We start from the raw sequence: 23,360 nt of genomic DNA, 5'->3' as shown, positions 1-23,360 counted from the left end.
CTTACTTAATTCAAAATAATCAAATATTTGACATTATTCCATTGTCAAAGATTTTCTTCCTTCTCTTTTTAAAATATGTTCATTACAAGTGGGTACAAGCAACTCACCACTTCAATATACACCCTAGTGTAATAATGCCCTAGTATGTCCATAATGAAATGCATAATATTTCAAGCATTCTCTCATTCTTTTCTATCCTCAATGCCTAATGCCTGCCACTTAATATTCAATAAGTATTTTTAAATGAACAAATACATATATAATACAGAATTTTCAATTATATAAACATTTTGATGAACTAATTTTTTACCCATATTCCACAGCATGCACTGTGTTCATTGTTCAGGTAAGAGATCAACAAAGGGAAGAGCAGCACATTTTTGGACTTTCCATATTGGTCTAGGAACCTGTGCAGCAAACGTCAAAATAGATAGTGGGCTTCTAAGGAGGAGGGAACATTAAGAATATGAAAGGGAGGAACCTCAGGAGAAAATGAGAGTAAGAGAATGAGGGATTTTACCCTGCTTGAGAGGCAGGATGGAAGATGACCAAGGGTTAGACATGAAAAGACCTCTAAGGAGGTGTTTATGGCAGGAAGAAGAGTAAGGTCAGTAAAAGGGCACTGCTAGTACCTGGGAACTAAGGCAATAGTGAGTGTTACCCAATGTCTGCACTTTCATACCTCCTGCCCCTTTCTGTACGGAGAACGTGGAGGTCACAGGGCAGAGCAGAGGGAGAAAGAAAGTCCTAGGCCTGTGTTCCAATAGCACACATGCCCACTTGTTAATTTTTGGTGGGGCATTGAAGACTTAATAGTTGCCATAATCTATTCCAACTTAAGATATAGGTTGCATCTTTAGAAAAATGGACATTGAAAGCTTATTAGTGACTCATTTGTTGAAATTTTGACCCCAGCATTTGGAGAAGGTTCTAGTGAAAGAAGTTCAACAAGTAAGTGAAGATCTGAGACTACTGGTCCTGTAGCTTGTAGTAATTAAGATGTAGAAAAAATTAATGCAAACAATGATTCCAAAATACAGTAGTTCAAACAAATAGGAGTTTATTTATCAGCAGGGTCCAGTGGCTCACACCTGTAATCCCAGCACTTTGGGAAGCCGAGGCGGGTGGATCACCTGAGGTCAGGAGTTCGAGACCAGCCTGGCCAACATGGTGAAACCCCGTCTCTACTAAAAGTACAAAAACTAGCTGGGCATGGTGGTATGTGCCTGTAGTCGGGAGGCTGAGGCAGGAGAATCACTTGAAACTGGGCGGCAGAGGTTGTAAGTGAGAGCCAAAATTGTGCCACTGCACTCCAGCCTGGGCAACTCCGTCTCAAAAAAAAAAAAAAAGAAGTTTATTTCTTCCTTACATAACAATCCAGGGAAAGGCAATCCATCATGGTGGGAAGCTGGCTTTTCTCCATGTGATCATTGAGGAACTGGGGTTTATCAAGGTTGTGATTCTACCATTTCCCAGTTCTGAGGTGTGTCTTGGTCTCGTTGGTTGAAGCCAGCTCACCACACATCTATCTGCCTTTCAGTGCACGGGAATAAGAAAAAGTAAAGTAGAGGGAAACCAGATTTCTCTAAAGAAGACATAGCTAAGAATTTGCTCACATTTTTTCAGCTCACATCAACCTGGCCAGAACATAGTGACATGGACATGTGTAAGGCAGGGAGTTTGGGAAATGCAGTCTGGTTCTAGAAGGAAAAATATGTATCCTGGGAAACAATTACCAGTCTGTCAAACATTTCATCTTACCTAATAAAATGATTTTTCTTTTTTTTCTTTTTTTTTTTTTTACATGAAGTTTTGCTCTTGTTGCCCAGGCTGGACTGCAATGATGCAATCTTGGCTCATTTCAACATCCACCTCCTGGGTTCAAGTGATTCTCCTGCCTCAGCTTCCAAGTAGTTGGGATTACGGGCATGTGCCACCATGCCCGGCTAACTTTTTGTATTTAGTGGAGACGGGGTTTCACCACGTTGGTCAGGCTGGTCTCAAACTCCTGACCTCAGGTGATCCACCCACCTTGGCCTCCCAAAGTGTTGGGATTACAGGCGTGAGCCACCACACCTGGCCGAAATTTTTTTTCTTATTGTGGTTGTTATCCAACTTTAAACATCTGCCTAGACCTACTCTAGACCTCTGTAGGAATTCTGGGAACGCACTCACTGCTCTACTGCCTTCTAGTCTATGCATCTCTATGTAAGGCTGCTAGTAAGAGTCTTGGTTACTTTTGCAAGGTCTTATCTCAGTCAACTGCAACAGAAGTACAGAATCCATTGCCAACAATTTCTGCCTAGAGTGACTGCTGAAACCTAAATGCAAAGGCTTGGTTCACTGGTTCTCAACTCCGCCTAATTAACCAGAGTCTCCTGTAAAACTTTCAACAAAAATGCCAAAGCTCAGGCCCACTCCTGGAGATTTAATTCACTATGTGTGGGTAAGACCTAGCCATCTGTATTTTTTTAACGTGCCACAGGCAATTAAAGGTTCAGCCAGAGCTTCGGATCATTGGTCAGTGTCACGCCAGAAGTCTAATACTAAAACAAGCCATCAAGAAGATATTATATCCAATATAAGATGGATATTGGATAAGATATATCCAAAATATCCTTTACTAAAGATGTATGCATCAGGCTATCACAGATGAATGACAATAGCTATTAACATTCTACATCTAGCTAGCTCTCCTTGCTCTGGTTGAAATTAAGCAACCTATTACAAATAACCAACGAGGCTGGGCTTGGTGGCTCACACCTGTAATCCCAGCACTTTGGGAGTCCGTGGCTGGCAGATCACCTGAGGTCAGGAGTTCGAGACCAGCCTGGCCAACATGGTGAATTCCTGTCTCTATTAAAAATATAAAAATTAGCTGGGCGAGATGGCTGGCACCTGTAGTCCCAGCTACTCAGGAGGCTGAGGCAGGAGAATCACTTGAACTCAGGAGGCAGAGGCTGCAGTGAGCCAAGATCATGCCACTGCACTCCAGCCCAGGCATTAAGAGCGAGACTCCATCTCAAAACAAAAACAAAACAACAACAACAACAAAAGTAACTGAGGAATGAGAGTCTTTATGGCAGTCTTGTTCTCCCTATAAATTCGTAGACCTGCATTACGATTTGATATATGAATGGTACATAGCAAAATGTCAGAATTTTGTTAACTATGGGTGTGTTAATAAAAATCAAGTTTCTGAAAAGCAAAGCTAAAAACAGAAACTCAATTGTGGTGCTCTTACCTTAATAATTCTAGCCAGCCTCTCCTAGGGATATTTTTGTCAAGTCTCTAACGTGACTACAATAATCCTCATACAGAAAGATCTCAAAATTTTCCTTCTACTACAAATTGTGGAGGAAAAAAATTGCAATGTCTTTATTTTGTTGATAACTAATCTGACATTCTGTTGAGATACCACTGTTAAGAAGGCTGAAAAACAAATGAACTACATATTCAGTACAGTTCCAACTAAAGATCATTCACTACATTAAACAGCCTCTTAGAAAACAGTTTCTCACTGAGATTAATTAATATGTCCAAACTCTCAAAAACTCCTCCCTCCCAAACCTCCCTTCTTATATGGAAAGAAAGTATACGGGGAGGGAAATATGTATGCTTCTACATTGTAGCTGTAGAGATTCATGGCCCTCTGGTGTTCTGCCCCCTCCTTCCCTTTGTTTGCAGAGCTGTAGCCTCTGTCTGCAGTGTGCCTGGTGTGGTTGATGTAATATGTTATCTGGACTTTATCAGCTTGTTTGGGGCCCAGTAGCATTCCCTGGCTGACTCGGCCTTACCCTGGCTCCCCTTGACTGCAGATTCATAGGTAACATGACTACATCTGGAAGTCCAGCTCAGCCTCTGCTGTGCAGGGTTATCTTGGAGAGGTTACCTGCCTCTCCACTCATCATCTAGGCTACATGGAGGCTGAATGCATTTCAAGAAGCCTGAGCATCCCCTCTGACTGTCTGTGATGTGCCTCATCTTTTATTCTGATGAGGGTGTAACCTAAGGACTCTTTCCTCAATGTCATCTCCAGTTTACCTAATGAAACTTTTCATTCTCCAAGACTAAGCCTCACCAGACGAAATTGAGAGATGTATGCCTAATGGTTTTGCTCTCGTATTCTCCTTCTATTCTCATTACTATCATCCCTCTGGTTTTGGCTGGAAATGGGGCAAAGCTTTCTTTTGCTTGTCCTTGTCAAATTCTTTTACTTGAAAGTAACAGTAAGCCGCATGGCCTAGCTATCGTAAGCTTTTCTACAAACTTAATTGAGAAATTAGATTTTTTTTTTTCTGTTTCATCAGAGGTGAGGGTCTCACCATGTTGCCCAAACTAGTCTCAAACTCCTGGGCTCAGGTGATCTGCCCTCCTTGTAATCCCTCTCAAAATGCTGGGATTACAGGCATGAACCACCGTGACTGGCCCGATTTTTTCCTGACAGAAACTAATCTCAGGACTAGGGAAGGAAAAATGCGAGATGAGCCTATAGTATCTTGTAATTCTGGAAAATACAGAAATATTCTAAAAAGGATAAGGACCTGAAGGAGCACTTAATGACCAAAGCTAGAACAACTTTAGCACCAAAATAAATTTTAAAATACCAACACATTGGAGATTAAGTGTAAATAAATACATTTAAAAAACAGTGTTGAATGTAAACTCAGAATAGAATTAACATTCATGAAGTCTACACTGCTATGAGTTTTAACTCAGAATAAAATAAATATCCAAGCTGGACATGATAGTGTGTCCCTGAAGTCCCTGCTACTCAGAAGGCTGAGGTAGGAGGATCCTTGAGCCCAGGAGCCTAGAAATCTAAAAAGTTGAACTTATGGAAGTACAGAGTAGACTTCAACAAACTAGGCATAGAAGGAACACACCTCAAAATAATAAAAGCCATAAATGATAGCCAACATCATACTGAACAGGGAAAAGCTGAAAGCATTTCACCTAAGAACTGGAACAAGACAAGGATATTCACTTTCACCATTTTTATTCAACATAGTACTGGAAGTCTTAGCCAGAGCAGGCAGGCAAGAGAAAGATAAAGGAAATTCAACTTGGAAAAGAGGAGGTTGAACTATCTCTATTTTCAATAATATGATCTTATACCTTGATATGATCTTATACCTAGAAAACCCTAAAGACTCTTCCAAAAGACTCCTAGATCTGATGAATGAATTCAGTAACTTCTCAGGTAACAAAATCAATACACACAAATTAGTTGCACTGTTATATCAACAATGACCAAGATGAGAATCAAATCAAGAATTCAATCCCTTTTACAATAGCTACAAAAAATAAAATGCCTAGGGATATACTTAACCAAGGATGTACAAGAACTACAAAACACTGCTGAAAGAAATTGTAGATGTCACAAACAAATGGAAATACGTCCCATGCTCATGGATTGGACGGATCAATATTGTAAAATGACCATACTGCCTGAAGCAATCTATAGATTCAATGCAATTCCTATCAAAATATCAAACTCATTTTTCACAGAATTAGAAAAACAATTCTAAAATTCACATGGAATAAAAAAAAAAAGACCCTGAAGAGCTAAAGCAATCCTAAGCAAAAAGAACAAATCTGGAGTAATCACATGACCTGACTTCAAATTATACTACAAAACAACATGGTACTGGTATAAAAGTAGATACATAGACTAATGAAACACACTAGAGAACACAGAAATAAAGCCAAATACTTACAAACAACTGATCTTTGACAAAGCAAACCAAAACATAAATTAGGGAAAGGACACCCTATTCAATAAATGTTGCTGGGAAAATTGGATAGCTACATGTAAAAGAATGAAACTGGATCCTTATCTCTCACCTTATACAAAAATCAACTCAAGATGGATCGAAGATGAATCTAAGACCTGAAATCACAAAATTTCAAGGAGATAATCTAGGAAATACTCTTCTAGACATTGCCTTAGGCAAAGAATTCATGACTAAGACCCCAAAAGCAAATGCAACCAAAATAAAAATAAATAAGTGGGACCTAATTACAACTAAAAATCTTCTGCATAGCAAAAGAAATAATCATCAAAGTATAACAGACAGAGTTAACAAGCACACCTACAGAATGGGAGAAAACATTTGCAAATAATACATCTAATAAAGGACTTATATCCAGAATCTACAAGGAACTCAAACAAATCAGCAAGAAAGAAAGTTTTAATAAAAAGCAGGCAAAGGACATGAATAGACATTTCTGAAAAGAAGATAAACAAATGGACAACAAACATATTAAAAAATGCTCGATGCCACTAATCATTACGGAAATGCAAGTTAACACAACAATGAGGTACTACCTTACCTCATCTAGAATGGCCATTATCAAAAAGTCAAAAAACAATAGATGTTGGCATGGATATGGTGAAAAGGAATGCTCATACTCAGCTGGTGGGAATATAAATTAGTACAACCTCTATGGAAAATAGTATGGAGGTTTCTTAAGAACTAAAAGTAGATCTACCATTTGATTCAGAAATCCCACCACTGGGTGACCCAAAGGAAAAGAAGTCACTATATCAAAAAGGCATCTGCACATGTGTGTTTATCACAGCACAGTTCACAATTGCAAAGATATAGAATCAGCCTAAGTGCCCATCACCCGATGCGTGGATAAAGAAAATGTGGTATATACATATACCATAGGACACTACACAGTCATAAAAAATAACAAAATAATGTCTTCTGCAGCAACATGGATGGAACTGGAGGCCATTATTTCAAGTGAAGTAACTCAAGAATAAAAAACCAGATACCGCCCATTCTCACTTTTAAATGGGAACTACGCTGTGGGTACACAAAGGCATACAGAGTGGCTTAATGGACACCACAGACTCAGAGGAAGGGAGAGCGGGGAGGGTGAGGGATGGAGAGGATGAGGGACGCAAAACTACCTATTGGATACAATGTACACTACTTAGGTGATGGGTGCACTAAAATTCTAAACTTCATCACTATACAATTTGTTCCTGTAACCAAAACAGCTTGTACCCTTAAAGCTATTAAAAAAAAAAAAAGGGCAGAGTAGAAAATGGTCACCAGAGGCTGGGAAGGTGAAGAGATGTTGGTCACAGGGTACAAAATTTTAGTTAGATAGGAGCAATTAGTCCAAGAGCTCTACTGTATAACATGGTGACTGTAGTTTATAACAATGTATTGGCTGGTGCAGTGGCTCATGCCTGTAATCTCAGCACTTTGAGAGGCCGACGGGGGCAGATCACCTGAGGTCAGGAGTTCAAGACCAGCCTGGCCAACATGGCGAAACCCCATCTCTACTAAAAAATACAAAAATTAGCGGGCATGTTGGCAGGTGCCTGTAATCCCAGCTACTCGGGAGGCTGAAGCAGGGAGAATTGCTTGAACCCAGGAGGCAGAGGTTGCAGCGAGCTGAGATCATGCCACTGCACTCTAGCCTGGGTGACAGAGAGAGACTCTGTCTCAAAAATAATAATAATTAATAATAACAACGTATTTTATTCTTGAAGATCGCTAAAAGTGGATTTTGTATGTTTTTATCACAAAAACCATATGTTAATTATCTCAATTTAGCCACTCCACAATACATACATATTTCAAAACATCATATTGTACGTGATAAACATGTATAATTTTTGTCAATTTAAAATAATTAATTTTTAAAAAAGAATTTGAGAATGGCTATATGCATTTTAGATAAGCAGACTTCAAAGCAAGGAAAGTTATCAGGAATGAAGAGGGCTGTTACATGTTAAAGACATCAGAATTCTCCAGGAAGTCATAATTGTAATTACAGAGCATCAAAATGTATAAGGTAAAAAATGATAGATCTGCAAGGAGAAATAGATCAATCCACTATTATAGTTGGAGACTTCAGCACTGCTCTATCATAAATGAACATATTCAGCAGGTAGAAAATCAGTAAGACATAGTTAAACTCAACAACACCATCTCTGGCACTACTTAAACACATGTTCATTCATTTATTTAACAACTATGTATTTTGTATCTATGCATTGGGCACACAAAGTAAAATGTGGGTACTTGGCTCAAGGTTAAGTTGTTCCTAAAACCAGAGTTCAAAAAGATTAAGGTATACATGGTTAACTGGTGAGGCAGTGTTTGGAAGGGTTCCAGTTACATGAGAAGAATTGATGAAGAGGAAGGATTCTGCATGATAGAAAAGGTGAATAGTGGGGCAGAGAAGCAAGAATGGTGTTTCACATCCATCCACCTCCTCACCCCACACACCACATACACACTAACAACACGCACCTTGCCTTTTTGACCAGTGTTGAATACTACGGAGGGAGGAGCTTTAAGTAGAATGTGGTGGAGTTATTTTTATGAGAGGTGCTGAGAGACAGAGAAACAAACAATACTATTTTGGTGCTCAGGGGATAAAAGGCAATACCGAGTGATAAAGGCATAGTCTATCCACTTAACTCCCATCCCCAAAACCCACCCAATTCTAAGACCTTCATCTAAACAGTTTCAGCACTGTTGGATGAAAGTACATCTTGGCACAGATGCTATTGTTTTCATGGAGCCATGATGCCTATCAGGCTCCCACAGGTATCTTCCTTACTAAAGGGCACCATCAAGACTGAAGCAGAAGAAAAAGAGAATCGAAGACACCATCTGATACACCTGACCTACTTGTCTGGGAGCATTTTGAGGGCTCCCCTGGAGAATCCTAGATATGGCAGAGATGAGACAGGTGAGATTTTAAGGAGACCTGTAAGAGACGGAGTAGACATTACCCACTGTCTCTCAGTGCCTGCAACTCTTTTCTTCTTTTGTGGGTTGTAACAGAAACCTCCAATTTTACCTGAGCACATGGCCATCCAAAATAAAAAGAGAGTCTGGGACATATCCGTGAAGGGAAAGAGTTGAGCGAAAGCTCTGGGAAGTGTCCTTGAAGGGAAGGAGAATGCTATATTTGCTTTTTCTTTCCTTTTTCCTTGAAATGGACATGTTGTCTGAAGCTAGAGTAGCCATCTTGGATCCTGATGGGGAAGCCACATGCTGAGTTTCGCAGAGCAACAAGATAGAGCCTGAATGTCTGACACCATGGAACGCCATAACAGACCTAAATTGACTATCCCTGGACTTCAGAAAACAAAGTGTAAAGGCTGGCCATGGTGGCTCACTCGTGTAATCCCAGCATTTGGGGCAGCTGAGGCAGAATTGCTTGAGGCCTGGAGTTTGAGACTAGCTTGGGCATGAGACCTCATCTCTACAAAATTTTTTTTAAATTAGCCAGGTGTGGTGGCACACACTTGTAGTCCCAGCTGTCCAGGAGGTTGAGGCAGGAGGATCCCTTGTGCCCAGGAGTTCGAGGCTGAAGTGAGCTATGATCTCATACTACTGCACTTCAGCCTGGGTGACAGAATGAGACTCCGTCTCTAAAAAATAAAATAAAAAGAAATGAGAGAAATAAACACTTTTTTTTGTTAAGCCACTGCTACCTGAAGTTTCTGTCACCAATTCTAATTAATACACACAGGAATTAGAGAGATGGTAATAAACTCGTGAGATATAGGTTGTTACTATTAAAGTGCTCCCATCAGTAACTGCAGACTGGTGAGGCCTGAAAAGATTTGGTTATCCAAGTTTAGGCCTGGCGTGAATTTCTAGCACTACATATAATGAGATAATCATGAAACAGAGGCATAACAGCTGAGGCTACATTAGAGAAATTGTGAACCTCTTCTTGTAACTATTGTCCAATCCACATTCTTTACCTCAAATGTTCTGGCATGGGAGGAGAACAACAACAAAAAAATTCAATTTTATGGATTAAAAAAAACAACTTTTTTTTTTGAGGTGGAGCCTCACTCTGTCGCCCAGGCTGGAGTACAGTGGCACGATCTCTGCTCACTGCAAGCTCCGCCTCCCAGGTTCATGCCCTTCTCCTGCCTCAGCCTCCCAAGTAGCTGGGACTACAGGCGCCCATCACCACACCCAGCTAATTTTTTGTATTTTTAGTAGAGAACGGGTTTCACCGTGTTAGCCAGGATGGTCTTGATCTCCTGACCCCGTGATCTGCCCACCTTGGCCTCCCAAAGTGTTGGGATTACAGGCATGAGCCACCATGCCTGGCCTAAGGAAACAACTCTTAAGTTGAGAATTAGAGTTTGGGATGCCCTTATTTATGACTTATGAGCCAGGAGGACTGCAGAAATAATTTGTGCTTCATTAGCCTCAGATTATTCTTCTTAGACCTGAAAACTCTTGCAAGGGTAAGTGAGGCCCTTTAATCAGCCCTCTGCCTCTCTAAGCCCCAAGCTAAGACCCAAACCGAGATTCCTAGTGCTTGGTGTCCTCAGTATCTATCATGATTTATGAACACAGGTCACAAGAAAGCTTTGTGAGATACACAAAATGCAGTCAGATATCTACTGAATTTGTGAATTGAACAATACAATTTGCAAATTAATTTAAAAGCCTAAGGAAGAACTATGTGTCTCGTGTTTTTAAATTTTAACCAATGTGAATTCCAATTGCTAAAACCAAAATAAACTTCTGAATAGGCTTTCCGAAAAAACTGTTTTGAGTGCTCCAGAAAACTCACATCAGCTCTTCTGTTTTGCATCTTCTGTTCTGCAATAGCCTGATAACATTAGCATGTCCTCAATCGCTGCTCAGTGCTTAGTTTAGAGAAAAATCCCCATGATCCTAGGCCTGGAGCCTACCCTGGGCCTTCTGTTTTTGGCTCAGTGCCAAGAAGGATACACTGATGGCTATGGACCTTACTGACCGACTCAAGGGAACCCCTGGGGCACAGCTTGGGCATGATCAAAGGACAGAGTTGATCAGTTAAAAAAATCATGTAAGAGATATGGAACATTCTGATATGTGCAGTCCATCACACACTGACCTCATTCTCCTCACAGTAAGAACAAAAATTATGAAAGTAACATGTCCAGGCTTCAACAGCTTTTAAGTATAAAATAAGGCTATACCTTCATTTAAAAAACACTTAAAGACTTCAAATATCCATATCCCCAGATAGGAATGTACTTTTTCTTTAACATCCTTGGGTAACTTATGAATTTCCTGGGGGTGCTACCTTCATGCATCCTCACAGGTCCTTTGAGTTCTTCCTGCTGCGCTCCTTGTCCAGGGGTCATGTCCATAACTGTCCTGTCAGAGGATATCTTGAGCCTATTCCCACAGGAGCTGCTGCTTCCAGCATCACCCATCGCCTCTGTTTCAGGTGATAGGTCCCTGCTGCTTCCCCCGGACTTTTATATCTCAAGAAAATTACAGCTAGACAAGAGGAATAAGCTCTAGCGTTCTATATGATGGTAGGATGGCTACAGTTAATACACTACACAGTTTCAAATAGCTATTAAAAAGTCAAAAAATAACAGATGCTGAGGAGGTTGCAGAGAAAAGGAGAACACTTATACACTGTTGATGGAAGTGTAAATTAGTTCAACCATTGTGAAAAGCAGCGTGGTGATTCCTCAAAGAGCTAAAAACAGAACTGCCATTCAACCCAGCAATCCCATTACTGAGTATTTACCCAGATGAATATAAATCATTCGACCATAAAAACACATGCAGCTGGGCGTAGTGGTTCACGTCTGTAATCCCAGCACTTTGGAAGGTCAAGGCAGGCAGATCACTTGAGGCCTGGAGTTCAAGATTAGCCTTGCCAACATGGTCAAACCCCGTCTCTACTAAAATTACAAAGATTAGCTGGGCATGGTGGCACGCACCTGTAGTCCCAGCTACTTGGAAGGATGAGGTGGGATAATCACTTGAACCTGGGAGATGGAGGTTGCAGCAAGCTGAGATCACACCACTGCATTCCAGCCCGGCTGATAGAGCAAAGATGCCGTCTAAAAAAAACAAAAAAAATACATGCACACGAAATGTTCATTGCAGCATTATTCACAATAGCAAAGACGTGGAATCAACCTAAATGCCATCAATAACAGGTTGGATAAAGAAAATGTGGTACATATACACCATGGAATACTAAGCTGTCATAAAAAATAATGAGATAGGTGCAGCGCCGTGGCTCACGCCTGTGATCCCAGCACTTTGGGAGGCCTAGGTGGGCAGATCACGACGTCAGGAGATCAAGACCATCCTGGCTAACACGGTGAAACCCTACCTCTACTAAAAATACAAAAAATTAGCCGGGCATGGTGGTGGGTGCCTGTAGTCCCAGCTACTCGGGAGGCTGAGGCAGGAGAATGGCGTGAACCCAGGAGGCGGAGCTTGCAGTGAGCCGAGATTGCACTATTGCACTCCAGCCTGGGCGACAGAGCAAGACTCCGTCTCAAAAAAAAAAAAAAAGAAAAAAGAATGAGATCATGTCTTTTGTGGGTACATGGATGGAGCTGGAGGCCATTATCCTTAGCAAATTAACACAGGAACAGAAAGCCAAATACTGCATGTTCTCACTTATAAGTGGGAAATAAGTGATAATAACTCATGGACACGAAGAAGGGAACAACAGACACTGGGACCTACTTGAGGGTGGAGGGTAGGAGAAGGGAGAGGAGCAGGAAAAAAATAACTATTGGGTACTAGGCTTAGTACCTGGGTGACAAAATAATCTATACAACAACTCCGCATGACATAACTTTACCTATGTAACAAACCTACACATGTAGCCTGAACCTAAAATAAGTTAAAAATAAATAAATAAATGAATAAATTCTAACAAGAATAGACTGTCTTTCCCTTAATTATTCAGAACAGAGCTGGGATCAAATAGAAAAGTCTTTGAAATTAAATTTCAATAAAATTGGAATTTAAAAACATTCAAACAGTACTTAAATATGCTGAAGGTAACATCTTTTTATAAGCCTGTTTGTTTGCCTTTGGAAATATTTCCTAAGGATAGAGCCCTAGAAACAAACTTCATGGGTTACGTGAGTATTTGATTAGTGATAGTCACCAAAATGTACATGTATGTTCTGTGTACTTTTCTATAACTGCATTATACTTCAGATTCAATATGTTTAAAATTGTTCTGGAATCAGCCAGGCATGGTGGCTTGTGCCTCTAATCCCTGAACTTTGGGAGGCTGAGGCAGGCGGATCACGAGGTCAGGAGTTTGAGACCTATCTGACCAAGATGGTGAAACCCCGTCTCTACGAAAAATACAAAAATTAGCCGGGCTTGGTGGTGCACACCTGTAATCCCAGCTACTCAGGAGGCTGAGTCAGGAGAATTGCTGGAACCCAGGAGGTGGAGATTGCAGTAGGCCAAGATCGTGCCACTGCACTCCAGCCTGGGCCACAGAGCAAGATTTCACCAAAAAAAAAAAAATTGTTCTGGAATCAGCAAATCTGCATTTTAAAACTTGATGCATATTGACAATTTTTTTCCAAAAACCTGTATCAAAACAGTCTACCAGAATCTCTAAATCCTTCTAACATTATCAGATATATCATATTCCATTCTAGTAGATATAAAATTATATTTGTCTGGTTATTAATGAGGTTAAACATCTCATATGTTTACTAGCAATTTATTTTCTTTTGTGATTTTCCTATTCATATCTTTTGCATGTCTTCATATATTTATTGACTTTAGGAGCACTTATACAACAAAAATTAATTCTTCTAGTAGATGCTGCAAATATTTATCTTATTCAGATGCTTCTTTTACAAATTTGTGATATTTTTGTCACCTAGAAGTCTTAAAATTTATATAATAAATTATGAACAATGGTTTGCAATATCCCTTAACATTACATTTTCCAACCTTTTCTGCATGTACTTTTATAATGTTTTTAAAATTCTTTATGTTTTGAATACTTAATTCAGATGAGATATTTTTTAGTACGTGATGTGAGGTAAAAATCCAACACTATTGATTTTTAAAGTATAGCCCAATAGGTCACCATTAGTTTGAAATTCTACTATTGCAGCTTCTGGCATGGTGGAATAAGTTGTTTCATATCAACTTCTTGTTAAAATAATGAAGAGCTGAACACAAATATTTTTAATCTTTCTGAAGGCATGAGAGAGTACCAAGGTGGTGATGAATTGTGTAACCACCAATCAGGAGTGGAGAGGCTGAGCCTGGTATTTGGGGTCAATTTCCCCCACTTCAAGTCAATGTCAATTTCAAAAGTGGCAAATGAGAAGCTGACAAGAGCTTTAATAAGAACCATAGGGCTGAGGAAACAAAAATTAAAGTTTAGGACACAAGAATGAAGAGACATCTGATAGTGTCCCAGGCTTTTAATTAGAATGCTGAGAGCAATATCTTAGGAGTGAGAAGGAGCCAGAAAAAGACCTACCACCTCCAAGGATAAATCCCAGCCCTGTCGCACGTAGAATTCTGATGAATAAATTCAATTAGGATTGCTAATGGTCCAAGCTCTCCTTCCTGAAAAAAGCAAAAGAAAAATATCACGGAGAGGCCAGGAGCAGTGGCACACACCTGTAATCCCAGTACTTTGGGAGGCCAAGGCAGGTGGATCACCTGAGGTCAGTAATTCGAGATCAGCCTGGCCACATGGAGAAACCCTGTCTCTACAAAAAATACAAAAATTCACTGGGCATGGTAGCATGTGCCTGTAATCCCAGCTACTAGGGAAGAGAATCGCTTGAACCTGCGACGTGGAGGTTGCAGTGAGCTGAGATCGCGCCACTGTACTCCAGCCTGGACAACAGTGGATGGTAGTGGTGGTGGGGCGGGGGCAGGGGTAGAAACTTCATGGAGGAGAATAACATCTTTCAGGGCATCAAATATCTTTACAATTATATATATGCCACACTCAACATACAATGAAAAATAATCAAAGATACAAGAAGATAAGTCATGATGAAAGCCAAGAAGAAGAGACAGTGAAAACAAATGATGTCCACATAATACAGAAAATAATTATTAGACAAGAATTTTTAAATGACTATGTTGAAATACACGAAAGACCAATGCGGTAGTCTAGTCCTGCTCCTAAAAGATGACCTGCAAAATGCCCACTCCTGTTATATGTGCCCGCATCATCTCCTCCCCTTGAGTGCAGAAGACTTCTGAATATGATGGGATAGTTACTTCGTGATTACGTTATGGTTTATGGAACAGTTGAATTTAAGAAAGGGATATTATTCTTGGTGGGCCTGACCTAATTAGGTGGACTGGCTGCTGAAAATAAATAATTTGAAGTGTGGGAGGGATTTGATGTGAGGAGATCCTCCATTGCTGGCTTTAAAGATGGAGGGGACAACATGGCAGGGAAGAGCTGATGGCCTCAGGTTGCTGAGAGTGACCCCTGGCCAACTGCCAACTAAAAGACAAGGACCTCAGCCTTATAACCAAAAACGCTGGATTTTGCCAACAACCTGCATGAGTGTGGAAGCAAATTCTTCCCCACAGCCTCCAGATAAGAATGCAACTCAGCTGTTAGATACTGGGCAGAGAACCCAGTTGAGCTGCACCCAAAATTCAGACCCACAGAACTGTGGGATAATAAATATGTGTTGTTTTAAGCCAATAAGTTTGTGGTAATTTGTTATGCAGTAACAAAATAGCTAATGTAACAAGATTGAGAATTTTGGCAGGCAATAAGAAACAATGCCAAAGAAACAGATGGAATGCCAGAACTGAAAACTACAACTGAAATAAAAAGCTCAATGCATGGGTTTAAAAACAGATAGACACAACTTTATAAAAGAGAGAGAGATCTGGAAAATTGATTAGAATAAAACAACCAGTAATTTTTTTAAAAAAAAAAAGCATGAAAAATACTGAGAAAAGAAGTGTAAGTGACATATGGGGCATATCCAACATACATGGACTTGAGGTCTCAGAGAAAAGAGAAAAGTGAACAGGAAAGAAGCAGTCTGTGAAAAGTTGGCTGAAAAAAGGCTGAAATATTTCTAAACTGTAGAAATATATTAGGCCATAGTTTCAAAAAAGGCTAAAAACCACACAGAAAGAAAACCACATTTAACGTCATAGGAAAACTAATGAAAACCAAAGCGATAAATCTTTAAAACAGCCAGAGGGAAAAAAAGTATGGAGGAGAAGGCATATTACTTTTGAAGGAACAACATTTGCACAACTTCTTCAATAAATGTAAGAAATAAGAAGAAATATACAATTGTTGTAAAAGATATCAATTACTAAAATAGACAGGCAGAAACAGAAAATCTGAATAGGTGTATATCTACTACATAAATTCATAACTTAAAACTTACCAACAAGAAAAAGTTAGATCCAGATAGCACTACTGGTGAATTTCTTCAAACATTTAAGAGATAAATAAAACCAACTCAACACAAAATCTGTCATAAAATAGAAATGGGAATACTTCCCAACTCATTTTACAAAGCCAGGATATCCCGATACCAAAACCTGACAAACACATTTTTAAAAAAGAAAATTATATGCAAGTAGCCCTCATGAACACAGATGCAAAACTCCTTAATAAAATATTGGCAAATAAAATCTAGCAATATATTATTGGAATAATACAGCATAACCAAATATAGTTCACCCAAGGGGCCAGACAGGTGGCTCATGCCTATAATTCCAAAACTTTGGGGAGCCTATGTGGGAGGATCACTTGAGCTTGGGAGTTTGAGATCAGCCTATAGGCCACACAGCAAGGCTCCATCTCTACAACAAATTTAAAAAAATAAAAATTAGCCAGGCCTAGTGGTGCACACCTATAGTCCTAGCTACTTGGGAGGCTGCGGTAGGAGGATCACTTGAGCCCAGGAGTTCGAGGTTACAGTCAGCTATGATCATGCCACTGCACTCCAGCCTAGGCAATAGAGTGAGACCCTGCCTTTTAAAAGAAAAAAGAGAATTCGTTCAAGAATGCAAGGTTGGTTTAACATATAAAAATCGATCAATATAGTCCACTTTATTAACAGAATAAAAGTGAAAAACCATATGACCATTTCAAACGATACAGAAAAAGTCCTTTGTTAAAGAAAGTAGAATAGTGATTGCCAGGGGCTGGGGAAAGGGGGAAATGGGGAGTTATTATTTAATGGGTATGGAGTTTTCGTTTTATAAGATGACAAGAGTTATGGAGATAGATGGTGGTGATAGTTACACATGATAAATGTATCTAATACTGGCTGGGCGTGGTGGCTCACACCTGTAATTCCAGCACTTTGGGAGGCCAAGGCAGGTGTCTCACCTGAGGTCAGGAGTTTGAGACCAGCCTGGCCAACATGGTGAAACCCCATCTCTACTAAAAATACAAAAAAAAAAAAAATTAGCCAGTTGTGGTGGAGGGCTTCTGTAATCCCAGCTACGTGGGAGGCTGAGGCAGGAAAATTGCTTGAACCAGGGAGGTGGAGATTGCAGTCAGCTGAGATCGTGCTGTTGCACTCCAGCCTGGGAAACAAGAGCAAAACACAATCTCAAAAAAAAAAAAAAAAATTGTTAAGATGGTAAATGTTATGTGCATATGACCACACTTTTTAAAAATTGAAAAAAGAACCCATTTGTCAAAACGAACACCCATTTATTCTACAAACGATTATCAAGCTGGGAATGAAAGGGAACTTTCTCAATCTGATAAAGGACATCTACAATAAACCTACAACTAATGCTCTTTTAAGATTGAAATCAAGGAAAAGACATTCCCTTTCATCACCTCTATTCAACATTGTATTATAGATCTAGCCAGTACATTATAGCATTAAAAAAATATAATTTAGAAAATAATTATTTTACAGATGACACATAATTATTTATGTAGAAAATCCTCAGAAATCCATCCAAAGAGGAAGACTAATATAAGTAATAAGTGAATTACCTTAATAGTCATGAAATGGCTGTTAGCTGTAACCAAGACAACATGAGTCTTTGCGTCTAGCTACATAAAAATAATCTTTTCATAGCCCTATCCCTTAGTTAGAAGGGAACTTTTTCTGCAAAAGTTCTTTTTAAGTGTTTTCTACATTTCATTGCCCCAAATTGGCTCTTGAATTCTTATCCCTAAACCAATTACTGACTATTGTGAGGGATTGTCATGATTGGTTTAGATCAATAAGCAGAGAATGAAAACTGAGAAGTCAGTCAGCAGGCTTTCTACTTCTTTTTATTTTATATCTCTTCCTCATCAAGAATTCAAAGATCTTAGGGCTAAAAAGGAGTCAAAGAATCTCATTATAGGAATAATTATCATCTATTGAATACTTTATAGCCATTGTTTAGCAGTGCTGAGGTCTGAATGTTGGTGTTGCCCCAAAATTTATATGTCGGAACCTAATACCCAATGTAATAGTATTAAGAGGTGGGGCCTTTAGGAGATAAGTAGTTCATGAGGGCTTTCCCTCATGAATGCATCAGTGCCCTTATAAAAGAATCTTGAAGGAAACTGTTTGCCCCTTCCCCATGTGAGGATACAGCTAGATGGCACCATCTTTGAAGCAGTGAATGAGCATTCAACAGACACCAAATCTGCCGGCACCTTGATATTGAACTTCCCAGCCTCCAGAACTGTGAGCAATGAATTTCTGTTGTTTATAAATTTCAGTCTATTTTGTTATAGCAGCCAGAATAGACTAAGACAGATAGTTTTCTTTCACTGTATCATCTAATTTTTAAAGAAATTATTACTCCCATTTTATAATAAACTGCTGTCAGAGGAGTAAAGTAACTTACTAAAGGTTACACCATAATAATGGCAGTTAGAACAAAATGTATATGTGTAATTCTATAGCACACTCTTTTTAGTCCGTGATCCAAAATCCAAACCATAAAAACTGGTACCACTTAATCACTTCAGAATTCTCACTAACAAATTTTAGAGGCATTTTGAGAAATAACAAAATAAAAGGAATCCAGAAATTGACCATACTTACATATTTCCCTTCCTTATTTTTTCGTTTTCACACATTATAGCTTCCTCTTCTTAGTCCAAGCTCAGTCATCACCTCTCTTGCCCTCCCTATACCCCACACACTTAAGTTCTCTTTTCTTGATTTCAGATATTTTCCTTTTTTCCCTCAGATTTGTAGAAACCTGAATGATGAGGTAAAAATATTACTATCCTAAATAACTGACAATAGCTTTTCTTAGAAAGGAAAGTAACCCTTTTTGGGAAAATATCATCATACGCTGCTCACTTAGCAGGTAAGATGTTAAGGCCATATATGTCACAGGAAGTTACATAATAAATATGTCCCTTAAATATAGCAGAAATCAAGGAAAGGAATTTGTTTTGTTTTAAAGAAGAGGGGACAAAACAGAGGGACTGTGTGTGTGGATACAAAAAAATCACAAGCCAGCAAGAAAGTGTAAGGTTGAGAACTGTACAAGTTGAAGGGCCAGTGAACTGAAGATGGTGTGGCCAATTACATTTTAAGAAAAGAGACGTAGTCTGGGTAAAATAAAAAGTTTTCTCAACACAAAAACATAAACCCTCATTTACTCTTTAACTTCCAAATCTATTCCTGAAGACTTTACCTGAGTTGGGGTGTGTGTAGCAGAAGGGGGCAGGTATAAAAAAGAAAGTTAAGAAAGGAGCTGGGTTTCAGGAATGGGGTCAACATGGGACTTCACATGCAAAAAGAGTATCTGAAAAGCAGAGCAGATCACAAGGACAAAAGCCTTACCAGAAATCTGCAGAAATATTAAAGAAGGGAGTTGGCGTTCTTCCATGTTACAGTTTCAATCATGGCGCCATCTGGTGGTACATCTCACACACGTTGTAGATACAGGAGGTTTTATCATCATCATCATTTAAGACAGGGTCTCGCTCGGCCATCCAGGCTGGAGTGCAGTGGCACAATCATAGTTCACTGCAGCCTCAATTTCCTGAGTTCAAGTGATCCTCCCGCGTCAGCCTCCCAAGTAGCTGGTACTACAGTCATGAACTACCAAGCCGACTCATTTCTTTCTCCTTCCTTCCTTCCTTCTTTCCTTCCTTCCTTCCTTTTCTTTCTTTCTTTCTTTCTTTCTCTTTCTTTTTCTTTGTTCCTTTCTTTCTCTCTCTCCCTCTCTCTCTTTCTTTCGCTTCCTTTCTTTCTTTCTTTTTCTTTCTTTCTCTCTCTCTCTCTTTTCTTTCTTCCTTTCTCCCTCTCTTCTCTCTCTTTCCCCTCTCTTTCTCTTTCTTCCTTTCTCTTTGTTTCTTTCCTCTTTTTTTTTTTTCTTGTAGAGACAGAATCTCCCTATGTTGTCCAGGTTGGTCTCAAACTCCTGGGCTCAAGTGATCCACTCACTTTCACCTCCCAAAGTGCTGGGATTACAGGTGTGAGTCACTGCACTGGCCACTTTTAATATTTTTGAGAAATTGATTTATAAAAGAGAAAAGACTGGAGCTACCATAAATTCAGCACCTACCATGTGCTTAGAATTGTATGTGTGTATATAATTTTAACAACATTGAGTTATCTTTATTTTAAAGAGAAATTTATTCGTCAAAGTCTACAAAATTGGTTTTATTTGTTTGCAAGGTCCATTCTCCACACATACTCGACTGTCTCCATAATTCTGTGAAGACTGTAATTTAAAAACGTAAAGTGAAAGAAACATCACAAAGCAGAGAATAGAGGATAAAGCCTTAATAACCTCATTCGGGGAACTATTGTTTTCAAAACAAACAAACAAAAACTTGTAAAAGGAAACCAAAAAAGAACAAACAGTTGGAAAATAAATATATAAAACACCAGGAGTGGAAGAATTAGTACTAGGTTCAAAAGATAAAGTCGACTTCCAAAAGAGAAAAACAGAAGAAAAGATAATACAGTAGAGCAATCCAAGAGACTCAATATTTGACTAATAGAGTTCCAGGAAGAGAGGAGAGAGGGAAACAGAAATTGGAAATTTACTGAAGTAAATTTCCCATACCCGAAAATTTGAGTTTCCAAATTAACCCCACCCCCATCCCCAGTGCAGGATACAATGACTTGTACCTGAGCATGTCACTGTGAAAATTGAGAACAGAGGCATAAAAAGATCCTGTAAGCTTTCTAGGAAAATGAAAGCATCAATTTCAAAGATTCAAAATGGCATCAGGCTTCTCAACAATAGAACTGGATGATAGATGACTCTAAAGCAATGCATTTTCACAATTCTGCAGAGGAATTGTAACTCTATAATTCCATACTCTGGCAAATTATTAATCAAATCAGAGAATAGAATAAATACATTTTCAGATATGGAAGAACACACAAATTGTACCTCCCAAGCACACTTCCTTATGAATGTACTTCGGGATATGCTCCAAAAAAGTCGGGAATAAACAGAGAAGAGTAGACCAAGGAAAAGGAAACATGGGATCTGGGTTACACTGATTACAGGATTATAGCTGCAGAGCAGACTTATTGAGGCAGAGGCTCAAGGACAAATATCTCTAGGAAAAAGGCAAGTAGCTAATAGGAAACACAACTTGATTGAGAAGATGGATGAGTTTGAGGATATACAGCTTGCACAAAGTGTAAGAACATTAAAAGGTAACAATAGGCCAGGCGCGATGGCTCATGCCTGTAATCCCAGCACTTTGGGATGCTGAGGTGGGCGGATCACGAGGTCAAGAGATTGAGCCCATCCTGGCCAACATGGTGACACCCCGTCTCTACTAAAACTACAAAAATTAGCCGGGCATGATGGCGTGCGCCTGTAGTCCCAGCTACTCGGGGGGCTGAAGCAGGAGAATTGCTTGAACCTGGGAAGCAAAGATTGCAGTGAGCTGAGATCGCGCCACTGCACTCCAGCCTGGCAACAGAGCGAGACTCTGTCTCAAAAAAAAAAAAAAAAAAAAAAGTTAGCAATAAACTCCAGGAAACACGTAATGCTCTTTTAAGCTGTATGGTGTTATTGGACTTCCAGAAAATGTTGTTTGGATATTTCGAATAATGTAGGCAGTTTTCTGCCTGCTTCCTGACAAGTGAGGAGACTTGTGGTCTGGTTCTTGGACTTCCCTAGCAGCATGGCCCCCAAATGCCCGTCTCCACTCCCACCTCAAAAGAAGAAATCAAGGCTACCTCCTGCTCTGAGACTGGAGGAGACATCAGTCTCTGTAGGCTTGCTGAAGAAGGGAGAAAAAGAACAGCAAGAAGCAATTGAACATATTGATGAAGTACGAAAAGAAATAGACTTAATGAACAAACCAGTGAGGAGATTTTGAAAGTAGAACAGAAATAATACAAACTCCTCCAACCATTTTTTCAGAAGAGTTCAGAATTGATTGCCAAGATCCCAGATTTTGGGGCAACAACATTTGTCAACCATCTCCACGTGTCTGCACTGCTTGGGGAGGAGAAGGAAGAGGCACTGCATTATTTGATCAGAGTTGAAATGACAGAATTTGAAAATATTAAATCAGGTTACAGAATAGATTTTTATTTTGATGAAAATCCTTACTTTGAAAACAAAATTCTCTCCAAAGATTTTCATCTGAGTGAGAGTGGTGATCCATCTGCAAATTCCACTGAAATCAAATGGAAATTTAGAAAAAAAATGACGAAACATTAAAGTGAGATGCAGAGTAAAGCCAGAAGGAAGAGGCAGCATGAGGCACCAGAGAGCTTCTCTACCTGATTTACCGACCATTCTGAGGAAGGTGCTGATGAGTTAGGAGAGGTCATCAAAGGTGATATTTGGCCAGACCCATTATAGTACTACTTGGGTCCCAATATGGATGATGGAGAATGAGAAGGAGAAGAAGATGAGGAGGAGGAAGAATTAGAAAATATTGATGAAGAAGATGAGGATGAAGGTGAAGAAGACGACAATGGTGATGAAGGGGAAGAAGGAGAGGAGGATGAAGGAGAACTCTGATGGATTCCAACCTTCCTTTTAAAGAAATTTTCTCCAGTTCCTGGGAGCAAGTTGCAGTCTTTCCCCCACCCCACCCCACCCCCCTTCTTGTGTTCAGTAACCCTGTTCTCGTGGTCCATTTTCTCTACACCATGGTTTTCAACTCATTTGGGGGGAAATACCTTGAGCAGAATACAATGGGAAAAGAGCCTCTATCCTCTTTCCATTCTTAATTCATTTTTATCTCTTCCTGTCTGAGCAAAAACTGTATGGAATCAAAACCACTGAGCTCTGTGGGGAAAAAAAACAACCTGTTCCCTTTGCTCTGCTGGAAGCTGGAGGGTGCGAGGGCCCTGCGTGGCAGTGCAGAGAATTCTAGCTTCTTTCCTACTTTCTCTATATATGGAGCTCAGAGAGTACACTGTGTCTGTATGTGAATATAGACAGTTAGCATTTACCAACATGTATCTGTCTACTGTCTTTTGTTTAAAAAAAGAAAAAAAAAACACTTCTAAAAAATGGGGTTTTAGAGGGTCAGCAGAGGGTGGCTTTGACATGTTTGGCCAGGTTAAGTGGGCATTTTGACAACATGGCTTCTCCTTGGGATGTTTGTGATGTTTGACAGATATCCTTGCAGTTTAAGATGAC

General features: G+C 39.6%; 1 pseudogene; it reads left to right on the top strand.

The window, feature by feature from the left end:
- The first annotated feature begins 21,882 nt into the window (after positions 1-21,882).
- Positions 21,883-22,733, top strand: LOC134760125 (protein SET-like; annotated as a pseudogene).
- Positions 22,734-23,360: the final 627 nt, after the last annotated feature.

This window comes from Pongo abelii, chromosome 15 (genome assembly GCF_028885655.2).
Source record: "Pongo abelii isolate AG06213 chromosome 15, NHGRI_mPonAbe1-v2.0_pri, whole genome shotgun sequence".
Classification (NCBI taxonomy): Eukaryota; Metazoa; Chordata; class Mammalia; order Primates; family Hominidae; genus Pongo; species Pongo abelii.
The sequence above is the reverse complement of the archived record's forward strand: the minus strand, read 5'-3'. Positions and strand labels throughout refer to the sequence as shown.